The following is a 25,000-nucleotide window of genomic DNA, read 5'->3' on the forward strand; positions in this document are numbered from 1 at the left end:
TCTGCCGTTCGTTCTGAGTTCAAATTCCGCCGAGGTCGACTTTGCCTTTCATCCTTTTGGCAGAATAGGCGGCGAGCTGGCAGAGTCGTTAGCACATAGGGCGAAATGCTTACCAGTATTCGTCGGCCGTTCGTTCTGAGTTCAAATTCCGCCGAGGTCGACTTTGCCTTTCATCCTTTCGGGGTCGATAAATTAAGTACCAGTCACGTACTGGGGTCGATGTAATCGACTTAATTGTTTGTCTGTCCTTGTAAAATCGGTCATACCAGGCCGAAATATTTAACTTGTTTTATATTGAGACTCGTCAGATCTGACCTCTCACCTCATCCCTACAATGCCATTCTAAAGCTAAGCTATCACATCATCAACATCTCTAAACTACAAGATGATGCATGATTATTTCAAAACAATGTGAATAAAGAAACATTACATTTGGCAGAATAGGCGGCGAGCTGGCAGAGTCGTTAGCACGCCGGGCGAAATGCTTAGCAGTATATCGTCTGTCGTTGCGTTCTGAGTTCAAATTCCGCCGAGGTCGACTTTGCCTTTCATCCTTTCGGGGTCGATAAATTAGGTGCCAGTTACGCACTGGGGTCGATATAATCGACTTAATATGTTTGTCTGTCCGTGTTTGTCCCCTCTGTGTTTAGCCCCTTGTGGGTAGTAAACAAATATTCGTTTGTCTTTACGTTCCGAGTTCAAATTCCGCCGAGGTCGACTTTGCCTTTCATCCTTTCGGGGTCGATAAATTAAGTACCAGTCACGCACTGGGGTCGATGGAATCGACTTAATCTGTTGTCTGACCTTGTTTGTCCCCTCTGTGTTTAGCCCCTTGTGGGTAGTAAAGAAATAAGAATCGTTGGCACGCCGGGCTAAATGCAGAGCGGTATTCCGTTCCTCTTCAGTTTCTGAGTTCGAATTCCGCCGTGGTCGATTTTGCCTTTCATCCTTTCGGGGTCGATAAATTAAGTACTAGTTACGCACTCGGTTCGATGTAATCGACTTAATACCTTTGTAAGTCCTTGTTTGTACCCTCTATGTTTAGCCCCTTGTGGGCAATAAAGGAATAAGAATAAGCTGAATATTAAAGGGTTGAAAATATATTTTCATCTGAATTTCATGAGCAGCCTGTTCTACTGGCCTGATCGACTGGACCCCACGTCGTTGTATAACCGGCAGCAGTATAAAGTTGATTTTTTCTAGTATAACCACAAGGCCTGAAATTTGAGGAGTGGGAGCTATTTAATTACATCGAACCCCTGTGCTCGACTGGCAATTATTTTATCGACCCCCAAAAGGATGGAAGACTAATGGAAGTAAAAAGGAGACGGGAGAACAAATAGAAAGGAATTATGGGAGTTTGCTGGAAGTGGGAATAGTGGTGAGAGGTGATGAATTAGAAATAGCGGGGCTGATGGGATTAGGTTAATGCAGATAAGTTACGGGATTTACAGGGGCAGGTATCGATTGAGAAAAAGAGAAAGGAAAAAGTGAGTTTGGGAGCTGAAGAAAAGTGAGGTTGTAAAAGTGGAAGACAAACGTTGAGATTAGAAGAGAGAGAGAGAGAGAGAGGTGAGAGAGAGAGAGAGAGAGAGAGAGAGAGAGAGAGGGTTGAGAGAGGGGTGAGAGAGTATGTGTGTGTGTGAGATAGAGAGAGAGTGAGAGAGAACAGAAGACAGAAAGAAGAACAGAAACACATAGAAAGTGTTTAAAGCGAGTGACAAAAACAGAGTGAGATAGAATGATAAAACGAGAAAGAGAACGTGTGAGTGGGTGTGCGCGCGAAAGAAATAGATAGATGGATATAGAGAGAAAAAGACAGAGAGTGAGAGAAAGAGAGAGATATACTAAAAGAAACTGGGAGTGATAGGAAGAGAGTGAGGCAGTATAGTTTGTCGCTATCGTTGTTAGTGTTGCTGATAATATTCATTCATTATTTGTATGTAGTCAGTGTTATTGTTTAGAAGTGCCGCTACTAGTACTAGAATTGTTGACTTGTGCAATCCCCTTTATATATATATATATAATATATAATATATATATCGACACGTTGTTTTTAAAAAAAAAAATTGGTTTCTGTATATGTTTATTTTATGTTTAATCATATCTAAATTCCTGCTTTAAGTTGTTATTTAACAATTTTTTTCGTTCTTAATTGTTTTATTTTTTTTTCTCATATCCTTTTTTTAAAATAACGATAGTTGCGCCTTTCTCGTTCGTGTCGTCTGCTTATTGAGTGACAAACGCTGGAAAATACCCGAAAAAAAAAGTTACGTGGAGAAAACGAGAGAGGGAGAGAAAAAAAAAGAGAAATAGGGGAAATCACTGCAAATAATAATAATATTAATAATATTAATAATAATAATAATAATAATAAAAACAAGATAACACAGAACAAAAAATAATTTTGTGGCGCTTTTTAAAAAAAGAAAATAGATTTGTTCGCTTTTAGTTTGGTTTCATATTTGTTATATTCATATTTATATTTTGTGATTTTATTTCGTTGGCAACCTAAAGATATTCCGTGCCTCTGCTTAATTATATTGCACAAGTAAATATACACAAAACATCAACGACAACAACAATAATAAACATAAAAAAAACAAGCAAACAAACAAACAGATACACTCTTCTTTCGTCTATAAGGAAGTCAACGACAACAACAATAATAATAATTTGACTATTTTGAACGGTATCACTACAAGATAAAGAGGTAAGTTACGATAATTCTGCACTTTTTATGAGTTCAATCATAATTTCGAAAAAGATACTTAATCAAATATTTTCATTATTATTTATAATAATTATAGCAAACATCATTTCTTGATCGTCTGCGTCTTCTATTAAAGTGTCGTCTGCTTCGCCGATTAAGTTAAAATGATAAAAATAAGATCGCTAAAAAGTTTTTGTTTTTATGTTTGTCAAACAAATGGCGGTGCTCCAGCATGGCCACAGCTCATAAGCTGAAACTAGAATCAATCAATCAACTCTATGTTCATAGGATATTCCAACCGTAGCCACACCCGTTTATTTTTCAATGTTGTGAGGCTGCATTGTCCAATGGGCCTTTTCTTTTATATATCGGTCGCTTGTGATTTTTCAGAGATTTGGCTGTTATTTCTACTAGGTCTTACAGCCACGTTGAGTCTCCCATGCCGGCTCGAGAGTTGAAAAGCAAAATATGATATGGTGGGTTACTGTAAGAAAATATTTCACGTTTCCAGCGGGACCCTTAACACGTTGGTTACTATTAATGGAAGTGTTGGTGTTGATGTTGGTGGTGTTGTTTTGGCCTTGGTACTGATAACAGTGATCATGGTGCTGACAGCGATGATGGGGATGGGGTGATGGTAGTTAGGTGGCTGTGTAGTCTAAAGACGATTTGATAACGATGGTGATGGTGGTGGCGTTGATGGCAGACGTTATAATGTTTATTGTTGTGGTGATGGTATTGTTTATGGTTGTGTAGCCGTATTTCGTCTGCTGTTACGTTCAGAGTTCAAATTCCGCCGAGGTCGACATTGCCTTTCATCCTTTCGGGGTCGATTAAATAAGTACCAGTTACGCACTGAGGTCGATATAATCGACTTAATCGGTTGTCTGACCTTGTTTGTCCCCTCTGTGTTTAGCCCCTTGTGGGTAGTAAAGAAATAGGTATTGTTTATGGTGGCGATGGTTCATGTTCTGGTGGAGGTGATGGTAGTGATGTTGGTTGTGGTGGTGGTTGTAACGGTTGTAATCGTCGTGATATCAGTTGTATTGGTTTTGGTGCCAGAGATCGTGGCGGTCGTGATGATGGTGGGACTGACTGTGGTGATGGTTGTTTTTTTAGAACTGGTGGTTGGATTGAAAGAGGGACGGTTAGGAGAAGGTGCCGTATAATGGGTGACACTTTAAGTTTACAACATCTCTTTCACTTTCCAGAAAGCGAAACTATTTCGTCATATATTTATAGTATTTATAGTATTTATAGTTTTGTTTTAATTTCCTCAACCTGTTCGTTTTCAAACTGCTGAGAAAAAAAAAATACACCAAGAAAAAAAAATAGTAATAATAATTGTGATAACAAGTAGTAACAGATATGGTACAACGTTCACAATAATTCACAACAAAATTATTTCACTTCAGAATGGAGTCTCATAAAAGGGACAAAAAAGTTAAATCAAACAAAACGTTTGACAGGCAGCTAAAGAAAAAAAAAATACTTCACCACACTAAAAAATATAAAAAAAGCAAGTTTAGATATATAGTATTAAAATTAAAGTATTTTAAAAATGTAAAAGTGATGTAGTAAGTCAAATATCATTCTGCTATAATAAAAATAAAAATAATAATAATAATAATAATAATAATAATAATAATAATAATAATAATAATAATAATAATAATAATAATAATGATAATAATAAAATAATAATGATAATAATTAAGAGGACGTGAAATTGAGTAGAATATTACTTGTTGATTATATGGATCGATTAGAAAGTAGTCAGGGAGTGGAATTTGGTCTTAATCAACTTGAATAATTCCAAATTTGTATCAGCTGTTTCACACGTGTGTGTGTGTGTGCGTGTGTGTATGTTTGTGTCTGTGTGTGCGTGTATGTATATATTTATATATAAATGCATATATATATATATATATATATATGCATATCTATCTATTTATTTATTTATCTAGCTATCTATCTTAAATTAAATAATAAGAGTAGAAATTGATATTAATCAATTAAAACCAGTGGCTTAGCATATTTAAAATTGTGTTGCATACAAAATTAAGGGGAATGACCACTAAAGTGGACATCAGAGCATCCCGATCTATCTATCTATCTATCTATCTATCTATCTATCTATCTATCTATCTATCTATCTATCTATCTATCAATCTATCTAGCTAGCTAGCTGGTTATCTATTCCTGTATTACTCTCTCTGTCTCTCTCACTCTCTCTCTCACACACACATACAGACACACGCATACACACATACGTACACTCACACACATACAGACACATGCATACACACATATGAGGTAAGAATTAAGAACGCACAGTAGTTTGCAAATTGGTTCCAAATTTTGAATTTATTCATAAAAAGAAATCGAATTCTTTTCCTTTGGATCGATCTCAAAGTATTTAGTCGAAATAATCACACCCTCCCTGCCATCCTTGTTTTAAGTTTGGTAAATTTCTATCGAACTTTTTACCGAACCGCCAAGTTACGGGGACGTAAGTAAACTGACACCGGTTATCAAGGCTTCTATGCAAATTCCGTCCACCAAATTCACTGACAAGACATTGGTCGGCCTGAGTGTATAGTAGAAAACATTTACCCCACGTTGGCCGCGCAGAGGAAATGAACCCGGTAGCACGTGGCTGCGAAGCAAAATTCTTAACTACACAACCAATCCTGGGCTATCTTTTATCTGTTACCTATTTCAGTTATCAGACTGGGGCCATTCTGGGGCACCACCTTGACGGATTCTTTTGTCGAAGAATCGATCCCAGTACTTTATGATTTTTTTAAAAGCCTAGTACTTATTCTATCGGTTTCTTTTGCCGAACCGCTAGTTTATGGGGACATATACACATGAATACCAGTTGTCAAGCGGTAGTAGGGGACAAACACAGACACACAGACACACACACACACATTCGATGGGCTCCTTTCAGTTTCCTCCTGCCAAGCCCACTCACAGCGTTTTGATCAAATCGAGGCTATAGTAGAAGACACTTGCCCATGCTGTCACGCAGTGGGACTGAAACCGGATCCACGTGGTTCGGAAGCAAGCTAGTTATCACAGAGCCACACCTTCGCCTATGAAATACGTCGAGCATCACCGGGTTGTTTTGAGTTTGTTTTCCTTTAATTTACGTATTAATAAAAAAAAATATATAGCATTTTACAATATTTCATTGTGGGTTCGAGTCCCATGAACACCCTTCTGGTTTTACCATTCAAAGAATTTTTAAACCCAATATTTACACACTATTATTTATAGTTTTATCTGGTTTGAGATTCACCGTCCAAATATATATATATACTCTTTACTCTTTTACTCTAACTTGTTTCAGTCATTTGACTGCGGCCATGCTGGAGCACCGCCTTTAGTCGAGCAAATCGACCCCAGGACTTATCCTTTGTGAGCCTAGTACTTATTCTATCGGTCTCTTTTGCAGAACCGCTAGGTTACGGGGACGTAAACACACCATCATCGGTTGTCAAGTGATGTTGGGGGGGGGGCAAACACAGACGCACAAACAAATACACACACATGCCGAACCGTTAAGTTACGGGGACGCAAACACACCAGCACCGGTTGTCAAGCGATATTGGGAGGACAAACACAGACACACAAACACACACACACACACAATTATATACATAAACATATATACGACGGGCTTCTTTCAGTTTCCGTCTACCAAATCCACTCACAAGGCATTGGTCGACCCGAGGCTATAGTAGAAGACACTTGCCAAGGTGCCACGCAGTGGGACTGAACCAGGAACCATGTGGTTTGTTAGCAAGCTACTTACCACACAGCCACTCATGCGCCTATATATAAAATATAAATTTGTTCCATTCCCATGTGTTTAGCTCTACAGTATCTAATTCTTTACAAATTATCCGTTAAGGAATCCAAATTGATATATTTGAAAGACATTGAAGTTCGGCAAATTATTTGTTACCGGTTTACCCTCATCCACTCATATGTAAATAAATGTTATGCGCGGCTGTGTGGTCAAGAAACTCGCGTTACGACCACCTCATTTCGGTTTCCGTCCCACTGCGCGGCACCTTGAGCATATGTCTTTTACTATACCCCAACCACCAGGTCAATCGATGTCTTATGAGTGGATTATGTTGATAGAAACTATGCGGAAGCCCATCGTGTATATATATATCTATATACATTCACACATACTCACATACACAACAACAATAACACACATAGGCACACACACGCGCTCCCACCCATATGTCTCTCTCTCTATATATATATGTGTGTGTGTGTGTGTGTGTGTATGCATGCATGTATTTATGTGTGCACGTATATACATACACAAATACACACACACACATACACATACACATATATATATATATATATATATATATGTCTGTGTGTGCCTGTGCGTGTATGTCTTTGTGTTGTGCTTGTACCCACAGCTACCTGACAACCGGTGTCGGTTTGTTTAAGTCTCAGTCACATAGCAGTTCGCTAAAAGAAACTAATAGAATAAGCGTCACACTTTAAAAAAAATATAACTATAGGTCGATCAGTTCGACGAAGACCCTTCAAGGCTGTTCGGTGCCACAGCATGGCCGCAGTCCAATGACTGAAACAAGTAAATAATAAATTTCCTCTGAAGTTCGTATGCCGAGGGGAGAAGAAGAGATCGAAGTTTCGGTCCGATATTTCGCCTGAAAAAGCATAGGAAGTTCTCTAAATAATATATCTCTCATGCGTTATTAGACTTAGCGTGTTTGTGTATAATAAACACGAGTTATGGCTTGTGTGCGCATGACTACGGCACACATTCAGGCATGGCTTTATACAACAAAAGTTTTGCAACATGTGTATGCGCTTTACTTTCACCCATGTATATGTGCGTACACACCTAAATAAATGTTGCCGTAATCAATAATCAATCGCTACGATGCAGACAATCACATACAACGTTAGTATATAGAGGAAGTTGTTTGAAAAGATTATACGATATATAAACGATAAACGTCGCCCCTTTTCAAGCCTAGCCAGGCTCATGGGCCCGGTTTCCCGGCATCTGTGGCGTATGTGTTCCCCACCCCCAGCTGGACGGGACGCCAGTTCATCGCAGCGTTACTCAAGAAACAGGAAGAGAGAGTGAAAGTTGTGGCGAAAGAGTATAACAGGGGTCGCCACACCCGCTGCCGGTGATCGTTGAACTTTCAGGTGTTCTCGCTCAATAAACACACACAACGCCCGGTCTTGGAATCGAAACCGCGATCCTCAGACCGCGAGGCCGCTGCCCTAACCACTGGGCCATTGCGCCTCCACTGAAAAGATTATACACACACTCAACGCTTTACATGCATCAAATCACACACACACACATACACACACACACACACTCACTCACACAGACACACACACACACACACACAGACACACACACACACACACACACGCATAGACACGTCTACCTTGTATATATCGTGGAGTATTATTACTCTGGAGAAACTAAAAGACTTGGAAAGTCTGAGTATCGACACTGATCGTCAACTGGGTTAACTCGTTACACACATGTACACACACATACACGCACGCGTGTGCGTGTGTGTGTACATGTACGCTGCATACACACATACACATATATATATAAATGCGCGCGCAAACATACTGACATATACACACATACGCGCGCGCACGCATATACAAACGCGCACGCGTGCACATAGAGGCGCTGTGGCTACGCGGTAAGATGGTTGCTTCCCAGCCACATGGCTCCGGGTTCATGCCTTCTAATATACACTCGCGACGGTCAAAGCCTTGTGACTGGATTTGGTTGGCGGGAACTGGAAGAAGTCTGTAGTATATATACATATTATGTATATATATATGTATATAAGTCTGTAGTATATATATATATATATTATACATATTATGTATATATATATATGTATATATATATATATAGGTGTGTGTGTGTGTGTATATATATATATATATATATATGTGTATGTATACATATATGCATGCATGTATATATAGGTATGTATATATATATATATATATATATATATATATATTATACATGCATATATATATATATGCATATACATACTTGCATACATATGTATATATAGGTGTGTGTGTGAGAGTATGTGTGTGTGCGTGTGTGTGTGTGTTTTTATATCTGTGTTTGTGCCCCACTACCGCTTGACAACCGATGTTGGTGTGTTTACGTTCACGTTGACTTAGAGATTCGGCGAAAGGACACTGATAAAATGTGTTTATATATGCATGCGTGTGTGTGTATGTGTGTGCGTATGTATGCGTGTGCGTGTATGCATGCGCGTGTGTATGTGTGTGCGTGTCTATATATGTATATGTGTGTGTATGTATGCATGTATACTTGTGTGATATATATATATGTATATATATATGCTATTGTTGCAGCAGTTGATCGAAATCTTGTGAACAAATTTTTTAAAAATCGTTAATTAGTGTTTGTAATGTACACTTGCAAAATATTAAGTTTTTGTTAACTTCTTAGTAGAAAATATTTTATTTCATTATTACACTCTTAATACTTCATTTCTGCACATTTTTCTCCGCTGTAGTAGAGTTTTGTTTTGTTCAAAAGTTGGTCGCTGATGTTTTTTTTTCCCTCGTGGACCAAGTTCCATTGAATGCATCAACTTTTTGCAGTGGCCTAGCTAAAGTGTGTACCGCCGAAAGCAGGCCTTGAGTTTGCGCTCCATCCTCGCGCCCCTGCCTCTATACAGGTTTATACAGCAGACTCAGATGTACCGCTCCCATTAAATATGGGACATGGGGTGAACTACCCTTATAGCCTCTACTCAGTTACGTTATTGGCTTTACAATATAACTTAAGAATAAATACAGGAGACTCTATGAGATAGTTCACTCCGCTAAAAATGTCAGCTGAAACTGCCTCAAATCACACCCTACCGGTTGCAAAAAACAAACAAAAAAATAGAAACTGAACGTAGTAAATTATTTCCTCCGGGATACACTGAATATTAAAAGGAAGTCTATAATGCATTTGATTATAGATCTGTTTAGTCAAGGATGAATTGGGCTTAACGTGCGTGGAGCCATTATGTGGCGAGCTGGCAGAAACGTTAGCACACCCGGCGCAATGCTTTGCGGTATTTCGTGTCTTGATCGACTTTGCCTTTCATCCTTTCGGGGTTGATAAATTAAGTACCAGTTACGCACCGGAGTCGATATAATCGACTTAATCCCTTTGTCTGTCCTTGATTGTCCCCTCTATGTTTAGCACCTTGTGGGCAATAAAGAAATAAGAAAAGTTAGCACGCCGGGCGCAATATTTTGCGGTATTTCGTCTGTCTTTACGTTCTGAGTTCAAATTCCACCGAGATCGACTTTGCCTGTCATCCTTTCGGGGTTGATAAATTAAGTACCAGTTGCGTACTGGGGTCGATCTGATCGACTGGCTCCCTCCCCCAAAATTTCGGGCCTTGTGCCTAGGGTAGAAAAGATCATGCGGTCGCTCTACCTGTTAGAAATAGCAGTCGTAAGCTTCACTGAAAATACCCTAGTTTTCAGAAAACGAAACTTTTGATAACACAATATGCCAGAAAGGAGACAGAGTGGTAGTGATGCTGGAACATCTTTGATTACAGGTATGCATGTCAACGTCTGACCTGGAACATAACATCGAGCTTGTGGGTTTCTGGTAAATTTCGCACTCTGTGCCGCATTATTTGTTATCTTATATGTGCTTGGATTGGCTAATATGTTCTTGAATCTGAAGTCAACTCTGACCAAGTAGACCCATGATCAAAAGCGTACCAGCCGTGGCTATCCTGTCTTTTTCCACACAGTATAACTTTGCTTGTGCTGTAAATCCTGTTGGAATTGTGGAAGCCTTTGTGTCAAACGGCGTGTCTTGTGCATATCTTGAGCGTGTCTTGGACGTGTTTTGGAAGTGTCTTGGGCGTGTCTTGAACGTGTCTTGGACGTGTTTTGGAAGTGTCTTGGGCGTGTCTTGAACGTGTCTTGGGCGTGTCTCCTCTTGACCTGGATATTAGCGTAGCTAGAGTGTTTGACTTCTGGGGTAAACTATTGAGTTTGCCACCATCACCTACCTCTCCGGTCCCCGGCCTACGGTCCACCTACCCTATAGAGGTTTATAAAGCGAACTCGCCAATAAAAGCATCACTCGGGGTAGACCGTCCGCTAGCTGCTCTGTAACACGCTATTGGACCTGGTTCCGCCAAGTCAAACCACAACTGATTTCTGCCACAAAGGAAGAAAAGGAGGGAGATAGAGAGAGAGAGAGAGAGAGAGAAGGACTGGCAGACAGAAGTAGGGAGAAGAGAGCGGGAAAAAGATGAAGGAAGGAGGTACAGATGGGAGAGAGAGAGAGAGAAGAAAGAGAGGGAGAGGTTTCGGCCCTAGAACACGACTGATTCTTTAATTACTGGCTCTTAATTACTGACAAGTGGTGCCGAGATATGGAACTAATCCCACAAGATATTCGACGCTCTAATGATTCCGCCAATTCGCCGTCGTGTAGTATATGCATGGCTATTTTATCCAATGAGTGTCCAAGTTTGTTGTTATTTAACCCCAGCGATAATCGAGCAGATCTATGAATCGAGAAAAAGACTTTTCAACCGTGACCTTCCCGCCTCTTATTTTAAAAAGGGGTAGGCATGATGACATTATTTAGGGCTCTACATTATATTTTCAAAGACAATGCAGTGTGATTTGAGGCTGTTAATTGTTGCAGGTCAAAGAACCATATAAGGGCGGGCCACCACGGTACGCAAAGCGGTGGGGTGGGGTAAAGAGTGGCCAAAAGATTTTTTGTGTGGAAACAGGTGAAGTTTTAGTGATTTCTTTGTGGCTGGCTTCATAAACAGCATGGGGAAAGGTGGAGATAATGCGATGGATGTTCTGCTTAGATTCAGTAACACACCTGCTCTCTGTCACAAACATTTACACACACACACACATACACATGCCCCCCTCTCTCTCTCTCGTACACACACACATACACACACATTCACACATACAAATAAACATACACAGACACGCATGCGTGCGAATATGCACAAGTATGTACAACCTCCCCCCCACACACAGACACCACAGAAAAAATTTGATGATCATGATGAGGATGATGATGATGATAGTGCAATGATGACAGTGATGATGACGATCACGATAGTGGTGATAATGATTGTGGTAATGATGATAGTGATGATGATGTTGACGATGATGTTGATGATGATGATGATGATGACGATGATGATGATGATAGGGATGATGATGACGTTCGTGATGATGATGATGATAGTGATGAAGATGACGGTGATGATAATGGAGACAATAGTAGCGATACTGCTGCTGCTGATGGTGTTGTTGTTGCTGTTAATGATGATGATGATGATGATGATGATGATAATAACGATGATGACGACAGCAGCCATGATGATGATGATGATGATGACGGCGACGACGACGATGGTCATGGTGGCGTTAATGGCGAGCACACTTCATTAAGGACTGCAATCTCGAATGATGTTTGTGTTGGTATTTGGTTAAATTGATGGTGTTTAGAGAAGATGCAATGAAATGTTTATTGTTTGTTTGCCTTTCCCGACTTTCACCGTTATTGCTACGATGTCACGAAATGAAATATAAGGTTTATGGAAAAACTTTCACGGTCAACCAAATCGAATTGTCGTTTTCCAAACAAATACGATTGAACAATGCAATCTTTGATCAATTTGTCAAACTTCAACAGTCACATGATAGATCCCACGGTGCTGACTAATTAAATTTGATGTCGCTTAATTAGACAACAATAATTATCAGCTTTGAAGTATTGTTTCTGTTCGACTATAGAAAAGGCAGAGTGATAAATGCAACGATATATTGTACTGTGTTGTGTTCTGTATGGCGTAAGGAATCTCGGCGTTGTGTTTGTTCATCGGCGTTCACCTACATCTGGCACATGCGTTGCATGTAGCGGACTGTTTGCATGAAAGGAGATAGTCTGTGGTTGTACGTAACTATCGAACCAACGATATATCGTTCCGTCGATCGATTGATCTATCTATCTATCTATCTATCTATCTATCTATCTATCTATCTATCTATCGAAAACCAACCCCCTTTTTTAAATACCCCAAAAGAAAAGCTCTACCTTGTAATTTGTCCCGTCTGTGTGCAGCCCTGTGTGGCTAATAAAGAAACATATCTACTATCTATCTATCTATCTATCTATCTATCTATCTATCTATCTATCTATCTGTCTATCTATCTATCTACTATCTATCTATATCTATCTATCTATCTATCATCTATCTATCTATCTATCTCTTTCTCTCTCTCTCTCTCTCTCACTATCTATCTATCTATTTATATGTCTGTCTGTCTATCTGTCTGCCTGTCTATGTCTCTCTGCCTGTCTGTCTGCCTGTCTGTTTGTGTGTCTGTCTATTTTTATATATATAGTATAACATAGAATGTACAATGGGTAAATTGTCGACATTTTATATTTTTAATTTCCTGTATGCGCATTGTTTGATTTTGGTTTTGTCGACAACACAGTATAGTAGGGTCAGTTGGGCACCGTCTTTGAGAAAAAACAATACCATGACGCAATTCGCTCAGCCAGAAATTTGGAAACGACATGCTGTACTGCTTGGCATTCACGCCTGAATCTTCAATGCGAACATTTCAGAGCGTTTGGGTGAAAATCTGAGGACGCTGCACTCGATGGTCATGTACCGAGATTGATAAAAATCAAACATCCAATCAATATCATGGTGCTTGGAGTGATCACTAGTGATGGCGATGTTATGGCTCCATTCATCTTCCCACGCAGCCCCAGACTCAACACGGAGACTTACATCAAGTGGCTGGAGGAGGTAGCACCGCCCTAGGTCAAGAGGCTGGCTGCTGGAAGGCCCTATGTCTGGCAACAGGACTCCTCACCATGTCACACAAGCAGGAGGAACCAATCATGGTTGTCAGACAAATTCTGCGACCACCTCACCCCTAATGCCTGGCCACTAACTTCTCAGATTGCAATCCCCTTGGTCATTATGTGTGGGGCGCAGTTAAGCGAGAGACTAACAAAACTCATTGAATTGAAGCAACGATTATGGCAGCATTCACCAACTTAAACAAGGAGACCGTCCAGAAGAGTTGCAAAAGATTCCGAAGTTGTCTGGAGGGTGTTGTTGAAGTCAATGGCGATTTTATTGAATAAATTTCCTCTTTAGTATTTCAATGTATTTCTACGTAATTCTGGAAAATATATCTGTTAAAATGAGATGTGAGTGTTATTTTTGCCTAATTTAAACGACAGCTTCCTCACCGCACGGTGTGTGTGCGTCTGTTTATGTATGTCTGTATATATATATATATATATATATATATATGATGATTGCATCACACACACACACACAACACACACACACACACATATATATATATATATGTGTGTGTGTATGTGTGTGTGATGATTGCTTCACCTTATACATATGTGGAGGCGCAATGGCCCAGTGGTTAGGGCAGCGGACTCGCGGTTTCGATTTCCAGACCGGGCGTTGTGAGTGTTTATTGAGCGAAAACACCTAAAGCCCCACGAGGCTCTGGCAGGGGGTGGTGGTGATCCCTGCTGTACTCTTTCGCCGCAACTTTCCCTCACTCTTTCTTCTGTTGGCCTGCTCGCTTAGCCAGCGGGGTGGCGTCATTTGAAGGCTAAAACAATGCAAAGCACATTGTGACCAGTGATGTGTAGCAACATCTGATAGCCTGGTCGGTCACGGTGATATATATATATATATATATATATATTTATAAATGATGATTGCTTCACCTTGTCAGGCTTTATTGAGGCACTTGAATATTATTGGATTATAGCAGACTTTCCTAGCCTTTAAAGCCTTTGGGAAGCCTTGAAATGCATTCCACGTCGCTGGGTACTCCTACATAGAGATTTGTAATGTATCTTAATCTTTTCCTTTCTCTTTCATACAGTTAATTTTCATTAGTGACTAAAACAAATATGAAATTAGTTCACAATTTGAAAAAATACTTACCATACACACACACACACACACACACACACACACACACACACACACACACACACACACACACACACATATATATGAGTGTGTCTGTGTCTATATGTGTATATATGTATGTGAATGTGTATGCTTTTGTATATGACAAATAATAAAGTAGGTGGAATTTTTCACTGTGAATATTTGTGTGTCTGTGTATACTTTAGTGTCACAATGATCTATCTATCTATCTATCTATCTATCTATCTATCTATCTATCTATCTATCTATCTATCTATCTATCTATCTATCTATCTAGCTATCTATCTATCTATCTATCTATCTATATATATATATATATATATAATATATATATATCTATCCATTTATCTGTCTGTCCGTCTATTTATTTAAATCAACTCTTACCACCATCACCACAACCACCAGCGTCAACCATCAACACCCAAACTGTTACACCCGCCGCCCTTATCAACCCACCAACGTCTTAGTGTTCTACGACAAAGGCAATAATAGTATGCACATGATAAGCAACTCAATCTAAACTAAAATATAATGGCTGAAGTTAATGTGATATCCTGATGTATTTTAAAAGTTGAACAAAATGTCTTTGCATTTAGGTCATTGAGGATTGACTTTAGTCTAAACCGGAACAATCATACAATTATCAAGAACAATGTGACCATTGCTAACATTAACAGTACAACCTACCATCACTATTACCATGATCACCATTATTAATACCAATACAACTGACATACTCACTACCACCGTTACTAAACCAACTTTTAAATAACCAACTGGCAACAACAACTATAGTACCACCATGAAATTCTTGTCTGTGCCTACGTATGTTGTATGCCAAAACACCGGTGAATGTGTATGAATAGGTTGTGAAGTTTCTATGGCTCAAGTTAGGGAGCTTAGGAGCGAAGTAGCTATGAATCTGGTAATCCTTTAGCTAACTTTAATTATATTTTACTTCCTCCTTCCTCACTCCACCCTTTCATCACATTTACATTCTTACATCCAACAGAATAAGTAATAATTTTTTTACTCCCAGAAAACAATTTTTCCTGGTGCTATCTTTTTTAACTATAGATTTGTTGTGTGATAAGTTTTGACTGTCGCCACTTTTGGACTTACCTACAATTCAAGATTTCTGGAAAGAAGTCATCAAGTGAAACTGAAGGCAGTTGTACAAAAAAGAACTGTAAAAAGGATTAAACAAGATACTTAAGTTGATGCTTTAAAATACCTAATGAGCAAGAGAAAATAGTTACAGTGTCAAAACTTTGAAGCTTGTAATATCTACTGTGAGAATAGGTGTTACTAGAAGGAAAATTAAGTCAATGCTGAAGAAATTAGTACGTTAATTGTTCGGACCTAATTTTTTCATATATATAATGTAATCCTTAAAAATGGGACAGTCTTTGGATGTATGGATCAAAAACCAAAGTCGGCATAATATAACGATAAGCATGTTGGTAATTAAAAGGGCCGAAAGTCTGTAAGGTGATTTGCTGGAAAAGAATAAACTTCTAATGTCTGTAATGCCTGGTCTGAAAGGTTTAATGGTGTATGGATTCGCAGAATATAAAATGACAGGTGGGACTGCTGGTGCTGATACAGGGGCTGCTACTAATTATCTTGAGCAGAAGAAAAGAAATGTTTCTAACAGCTCTCCGCCTTAATAAAAACTTGGATTTCAAATTTTGGCACAAGGCCAGCAATTTTAGCGGAGAGGCTTACTTGATTATATCAGTACCAATACTTGACGGGAACTTTATTTTATCAGCTCCGAAAGAATGAAAAACAAAGTTGACCTCGGCGGGATCTGATTTCAGAACTTTCTGAGAGTAGGTTAAAAGGGGATGGTTTTGAATTGAATAAGCGAGGTGGGGGTCTGAGGCAACATCGCCATCTCCACAGCCTGCGTGCTCGTCGCCGCTGTTGTCCATCGCTCTCGTCGCTGCTACCGCCGTTTTCATCGTCGTTGCTGCTGCTGGTCATATCTGTATTGAGTATTTGTTACTTGATATCATCGGACGAGCCTACGAAAGCCATGCACACAATCCATTCCTCCACATTAAGCAATTAATAAAAAAAAACTGTTAATAAAAAAAAAAATAAAATTTTAAAAATTATTGCTAAAGATGGCTACACATCAGAACATGTATACATTTGTTATAAATCTGTAATTTTGTGGAAGCTCTTACCGACTAGGACTTTATTTCTCGAACGGAAACAAAAATCAACATCAGAATTTCGAGTTTTTAAACATCGTCGAGGCATCTTCTGGGAGCAAATGTTGTTAGTATTTTGAAATTGAAACACCTACTCGTCTATCACTCCCAAAACCTAAGGATTTTAAAACTTATGCAAAATTTAATTTGACGTTTAAATAATAAACCATGGATGACTAAATATCTCGTCGAAGAGCAGTTTACAAACATTTTGTCCTGTACAATGCCAGGCATAACAATTTCAACAAAGCATTGCCCGAGTTTACCGATAATGTGAGAGGCGTACATATCCACCGGAATACAAATTCACACCATCTTACGGATCAAGGTGTTATAGCTAACTTCAAGGCATATTATTAAAACTTTCAAATAACTTAAGAGAGCAATTGATGATGAGGATAAACCTACAGTTAGAGACTTCTGGAAGAAGTTCAACATAATGGATGCCGTGGACATTGGCTTGGGACAAAATTTGCTTAGGGAGTGCAAACCCAGGCCCAAAATCCTTTAGAAACAGGTATATTTTGTTCTTCGTTCTTTGAGAAAAAACCTAACTTCAAGCGACTTCTTACAGATCACTTTTTACGCACTATTTTCTAAACCCGAGAAAAGTAAGTAGGGGTGCAAATTTTGATTTTGCACCGCCAAAAATTATGGGTGTGATTGCACCTCCTGCAGCCCCTGTATTTGAGTCCATGACTTCAGATAACACTGCTGAGTCAAGGAATGAAATAAAACCCTTAATTTTGAATAGTGCTTATGAAAATATATCGCCAGACTGTAGCCGTGGCTTTCCAAGTTTTCCACTAACAGAAAGTCTGCATGAAATTGGTAAAGATATGGCACTTGTAGATGATATAGGGTTCGAACAAGTCATAGGGGATGATATGTTTCACTTGTACATGATATAGGGTCTGAACAAGTCATAGGAGATGATGTGTTTGACTTGTGCGTGATATAGGGTGCGAACAAGTCATGTGGGATGATATGTTTCACTTGTACATGATATAGGGTCTGAACGAGTCATAGGGGATGATGTGTTTGTGATGCTTGTGTTTTACTCAGAAAACATATCTAACAGGAACTGGTGCTGTTTGAACAGGAGCAAGTTAAGAATATATAGGAACATACAAACTTGTCATTAGCTCAAATTTACTGCAAAGTGTATTGTTAACGATTTGACATTTATAGGGAGAAGTCAATAAGAGTTTGCTCGTAACAAACTTAATCGTGAATGCAACATAAAATTTACAAGAAATGTTTTTAACGAATTCACTTCCTACTCTTAGTTGTACAAAGCATTGACATGCTATAACCATCAATCAATGTTGGATCAGTTCTTCGGCCCTTGAGTAGATGTTGCTGATGAGCTATAAGATAGAAAATAATATTTCTCACAATCCCAGTAACTCTCAACAACCTGTCACTATCTCTCCTACAAAAGCCAACTTCTTTGGTGGTATGAATGTAGCCTATTACAGTATTATGATTCTTCCGTGTTCCCTAACGTTTTTGTAGTGTCTGTTTAGATATTAATTCCATATATAGACATTGCCCTGTTGCTTGCTTTTGCGTTTTCTTTTTTTAAAACCTAGCACAAGCACTTACACACACAAACACACACACACACGCACGCACGCACACACACACACACACACACACACACAACACACACACACACACACACACAACACAACACAAACACACACTCGACGCGTTTTCATAGAGCCTTTTCCGACCAAATTCATTCACAAGGAATTGGTCAACCCGGGGCTATAGCAGAAGAAGATAATTGCTCAAGGTGCTGCACCGTTGGGCCGAACCCGAAGCCACGCGGTTGCAAAGTAAGTCATTTTAGCCACAAAGCCATGCCTGCGCTCATATGTATGCATAGATGCTTGGATGTATGTACGCACGTACGCATAGATATACGCACAAATGATCGATCTATATATGAATATAGATAGATACATTCCTGTATGTGAGCATAAAAGCATAGTCTATGCATATTTAATCAATAGTGTCACCAGAATGTTATGCTTTTGTGTGTCTCTATTCAGCACTATCAATGTTTACATAATGTAAGAAATGTTTTGATAAGTATAAGACAGAATACTGCTACACAATTAAGTCTTCGTTCAGAACGTTAACCCCTTTGTGTCTCTAATCTCGTATATATAATCCTAGTAAAAATAGAGTATATGATGTCGAGAGGTTCATGCCGTTCTCAATAACCGTAGAAGTGGAAATGAAGTGAAATGCTTTCTTAGGAAAACTAAAATTGGTTCAGTGGATTTGTTCCGCGGGCAGCTTAGCAATTAATCACGTGTGTGTATTTACATTTAGTGGCTTATAATATACAAGGACGGTAAGCGTATGTGTTGAGGAAACGTAGACAATACAAGCGTACGCGTGCACACACATACACGCGTGCGTACACATGCGTGCATATCATGTATATCTATCTGTGTGAAAAAGTAATTATAAGCATATCTATATATTTGTATCCCTCAATGGTGAGTTCATTATAGGTAGGCAGATGGATAGAAAGATACAGCGCGCTTGTGTGTGTATGTGTGTGCGTGTGTAAGAGAGTGAGAGAGAGAGAGAGAGAGAGAGAGAGAGAGAGAGTGAATGAAAAGGGTGTGTAAATGAGAGAGTGTGCTTATATCAGTGAGTGATAGTGTCTGTGTGTTTGTTTGTTTGAGAGAGAGAGAGAGAGAGGGCTGGTGGAGAGTGAGGAGAGAAGGTGAGTAAGTTCGTGATATGCGCGTGTTATTGCATGTACGCATATTTTCTGTGTGCATATATATATATTTATATCTGTATATTAGTATTTATAGCTGGGTCTGTATATATTTGCTGTGTTATATTGTATATATATATATTCTGGCAGAAACGTTAGCACGCCGCGTGAAATGCGTAGCCGTATTTCGTCTGCCGTTACGTTCTGAGTTCAAATTCCGCCGAGGTCGAGTTTGCCTTTCATCCTTTCGGGGTCGATAAATTAAGTACCAGTTACACACTGGGGTCGATGTAATCGACTTAATCCATTTGTCTGCCCTTGTTTGTCCCCTCTGTGTTTAGCCCCTTGTGGGTAGTAAAGAAATATGTATTATATATATATATATGTATGTATGTATGTGTGTGTGTGTGTGTGTGTGTGTGTGTGTGTGTGTGTGTGTGTGTTTATCTGTGTGTGCGTGTATGTACGATATATAGTACTTGTGCATCTTATATACAAGTAGACACAGAAGCCGCAGAGATAAATAAACAAGACGACCGTTATGAAAAAGAAAAAGAAAAGATAGAAGAAGCAGACAGACAGCGAGCTAGGTATATAGAGAGAAGAGAGAGAGAAGGAAAGAGAGAGAGAGAGAGAGAGAAAGAGAGAAATAGGCAGATGGACTGATACACAGAAACAGAGATAGAAAATATACACGAAGTGACTGAAAGAGAGAACGAGCGAGCAGAGAGAACCGATATCTAGAGAGTGACAGGAAGAGGAAGAGAGAGATGGGGAAGAGAGAGAAAGAGAGAGAGAAAGAGAGAGAGAGGAGTGTGTGTGTGTGTGCGTGTGTGTGCGTATGTGAGGGAGGGAAGGAGTGAGGCAAAGACAGACAGATATATGGAAAGGGTGAAAGAGAGAGAGAAAGAGAAATGTAAACTGACATTCGGCGAAATATATGGGGAGAGAGAGAAAGAAAGAGACAGAGAGATAGGGGGAGAGAGAGGGAGAGAGTGGGGATGAGAGAGATTGAGAAAGAATGAGAGAGACAGAACGACGAAAAGAGTGTGACTGGAAAAGAGAGAAAGAGAGAGAGAGAGCGAGAGAGAGAAAGAGGCGAAGAAAAGCAGAGAAAGAGAGAGAAGTAAAGGGAATGGGGAGAAATATATATATATATATGGAAAGAGAGAGAGAGAGAGAGAGAGAGAGAGAGAGAGAGAGAGGAGAGATAAATTTACGGAGAAATGGCTAGGTAGTTGCCAGTGAGATACGCACATAACTAGCTACATGGAAAGAAAAGATGAAGCCGATCATTTGATTAATTTTCAATGATTGATTAAATGATTGATCGGCTCATTAATTAAATGACTCACTGACTCGTTGACAAATAGACACATATGTAGCTCACATATTTGCATACTCTCATGTATGCATTAATACAAAGTCACATACAAACAGACATATTTATCATTATAAACACTCATATACATACTTACATACACACGCAGTTATTCCCATACATATACAGACACAGACGAGTACACATACACATACATACATCCATAAATACATACACACACACAAACATATATATATATATACACACATATATATATACACATATATATATATATGTGTGTGTGTGTGTGTATCACTTAAGTGATGTAACAATATATGTGCTGCTCGTGAAATTTTAACTTCTCGAGACTTTTCTGTATCTTTTTTTTCTGACGAAGAGCTATGCTTGAAACTTTAAAACCTCACTCTAATATAATCCATGTCTACGTCCCCTTGTTTTCTTATTGCTATTTTTAAAATTCGATTGTTGATGTTCAACTTTTAATATTCGATTTCAGTATATATATATATATAAAGGGAGAATTCACAAAAAAAAAGACGAAGACAGGTGGTGTAGACAACAAACAGATATATTAGTATAATTTTCGGGAATTGAAAAAAGTCTTTACCGTTTCGAACCTACGCTCTTCCACAGAAAGGAGCATAGAAAGAAACAAGGAGAGAAAATAAAGAATGTGTAGTGGCTAGCGATCAAGCATGGCGAAGGCCTTACAGAAATATATATACATATACATGAATATATATATATATATGAATATATATATATATTATATGAATATAATATATAATATATATATATATATATATATATATATATATAATATATATATATATTATATGAATATATATATATATATATATATATATATATATATATATCTCCATTCATACATGTGTATACACACACACTCCGCACTGCTAGATGATCCATTCATCGGCTGTTGACAAGTGATCACAGCGATTTTGGCACGTTTTAGTGTTATCGTTCATCACAGCAGAGTCGAGCCAAAATTTTCAAGATGTACTTATGTCGAGACATCGGTGCCCCAGAATCCTTTATACCATAAACTGGATATGTTATGAACATATTAGCGTTGTATGATAGAAGGGAGGGGTTGTTTGCTTTGTGTTTTCCTGTTACGTACACAAGAGTAACTAGCATATTTACGTTCGAATCTGCTGGAATGTAAAACAATAAGCATACAAACAATATCACTATTGTTTGTATATCACTATGAAATGCAAATAACGAATATATATATTCTTTTACTCTTTTACTGTTTTATCTTTTTCAGTCATTTGACTGCAGCTCTTTTGCCGAACCGCTAAGTTACAAGAACGTAAACACACCAACTTCGGTTGTGAAGCGATGGTGGGGAGACAAACACAGACACACAAACGTATATACACACACACATATATGTATATATTTACGGCAGGCTTCTTTCAGTTTCCGCATACCAAATCCGCTCACAAGGCTTTGGTCGGCCCGAGGCTATAGTAGAAGACACTTGCCCAAGGTACCATGTAGTGGGACCGAACACGGAGCCATGTGGTTGGTAAGCAAGCTACTTATCACACAGCCACTCCTGTACCTATATCTATAACTTTTATCATTATATATATATATATAATATATATATATATATATATATAGATATATATATATATATATATTATCTTTTAAACTGCGGCCATGCTGGGCACCGTCTTGGAGAAATTTTAGTCGAATGAATCGACGCCAGGGCTTATTTTTTTAAAGCGTGTTACTTCTTCTATTGGCTCTTTTGTCAAACCGTTAAGTTACAGGAATGTAAACACACCACCACCGGTTATCACGCCTTCATAGGGGTCAAACACAGACACAAACACACACACACACACACACACACACAGACACAGACACAAGCACACACATATACATACACACACAAACACGTACGACGGGCTTCTAGTTACTTATTTCTTTATTGCCCACAAGGGGCTAAACATGGAGGGGACAAACAAGGACAAACAAAGGGATTAAGTCGATTACATCGACCCCAGTGCGTAACTGGTACTTAATTTATCGACCCCGAAAGGAGGAAAAGCTAAGTCGACCTCGGCGGAATTTGAACTCAGAACGTAGCGGCAGACGAAATACCGCTAAGTATTTCGCCAGGCGTGCTAACGTTTCTGCCAGTTCTGTCAACCAAATCCTCTCATAAGGCTTTGGTCGGCCCGTGGCTATAGTAGAAGTCCCACTGCCACGCAATAGGACCGAATCCGGAATCATAGCAACGCCAGCGCCCATATACTTTTATATAAGTATGTATAAGTGTATATTGATGATAGATGTAATGAAACACGAAGGAAAGCTTCAAAATAAACAAAGAGTTTCTGAATCAGTTTTGACCCACCCCAAATCTGTTCCCCTCACCACTCAAATCTTGCATCAGATCATGAACAGACAACGTTGATATACATACAAACATGCACACGTATATACATACACATATACATACACACAGACAGACAGGCACACACACATTCATTTGATGCGCTGATGAAGCTGCAATGTATTACACAGGCGCTCAACTATGAGTCCATTGCATCTTATAGCAGACACAGCTGTAAGCTAATGAAGTTCGTAAGACAATCGTGTATGTTTATTCCTTTGTCATATATCAATTTCTTTATCGTTGCTATTATCGAAAAGTGTCGTAAGTCCAAAACGTTGCTTTTTTTTTTTTTTTCAGAAAACGAAAAAATACTTTCACCATTCCAAAATAAAACTTTGACAATTTTTGATATCTTAGCATCTGAAGAAGCTAGAGATACGATAGTTTGACCAAAAGAACCGGTTATTACTAGCATAAGTATTGAAGAAAAAACGCATTTGGCCAGATTTTGACATATGGCACTTTAACATAATAGTAACGATATATATATACATACATGTACATACATACAAACATACATACACACACACACAGATGTGTATATATATATATATGTATATTCTGTTGTTGTTTGTTCCTTCTCAAGCCATGCCTGGCTCAGAGGGCCGGTTTCCGGTTTCCTTGGCGTATAGGTTCCCCACCTGGACGGGACACCGGTCCGTCGCAGATGAACTGCAAGGTGCAGGAGGAAAGAGTGAGAGAAAGTTGTGGCAAAAGAGTCAGCAGAAGTTCGCCGTTACCTTCTGCCCGAACCGCGTGGAACTTAGGTGTTTCGGTCATAAACACACACATCGCCCGGTCTGAATTCGAACCCGCGATCCCTCCGCTGCTTTAACCATGCAATGTGCCTCTGCACACACATACACACACGCACGCCACACACACCACACGCATATATATATATATATATATATTATATATATATATATATATATATATATATATATATATATATATATATACATACATAATAAACAATTGCAGCGTGGAAGGTGTTTGTAAGCCATTTAAGAACACACAAAAGCCGTTCTATTCACTTCAACATTAATTTAATTTGTCAAAATTTTCGTCGCTTTAAGACCGCGACCTGTTCACTGACAAAAATCCGTGCTGCATATAATTACAAATTAATAAATAAAACACATGCATATATACATGCATATATGGGTACAGGACACCATAAAACGTCGAACACTGTGAGAAACGAAAACATAAACACAAAACCAAAGCAATGGACATTTTTCTTAAACAACGAAAAAATAGAGTACAGGACATACAACACAAGGAAAATTCCCCTTCTTCAGTCGCCTCTGTTCCATCTACTCCACGTTTCGAAATATATATACATATAATGCAGCGGTAGCAGAAAGACTTCCTCCTTGCTCCTTATAGAGCAAGTGAGAGAAATTGAGCTGGAAGATAGG

The 25,000-nt window shown here is 38.8% G+C and overlaps 1 protein-coding gene across 1 annotated transcript in view; it reads left to right on the forward strand.

Moving 5' to 3' along the window:
* Positions 1–1,656: 1,656 nt before the first annotated feature.
* Positions 1,657–25,000, forward strand: part of LOC115214976 (gamma-aminobutyric acid receptor alpha-like) — a 679,148-nt gene continuing 655,804 nt past the window's right edge. Inside the window, exon 1 of the mRNA XM_029784076.2 lies at positions 1,657–2,713. The gene's annotated coding sequence lies outside the window, so the exon portion shown is untranslated. The remainder of the gene's footprint in view (positions 2,714–25,000) is intronic.

This window comes from Octopus sinensis, linkage group LG8, assembly GCF_006345805.1.
Source record: "Octopus sinensis linkage group LG8, ASM634580v1, whole genome shotgun sequence".
NCBI classification, from domain to species: domain Eukaryota; kingdom Metazoa; phylum Mollusca; class Cephalopoda; order Octopoda; family Octopodidae; genus Octopus; species Octopus sinensis.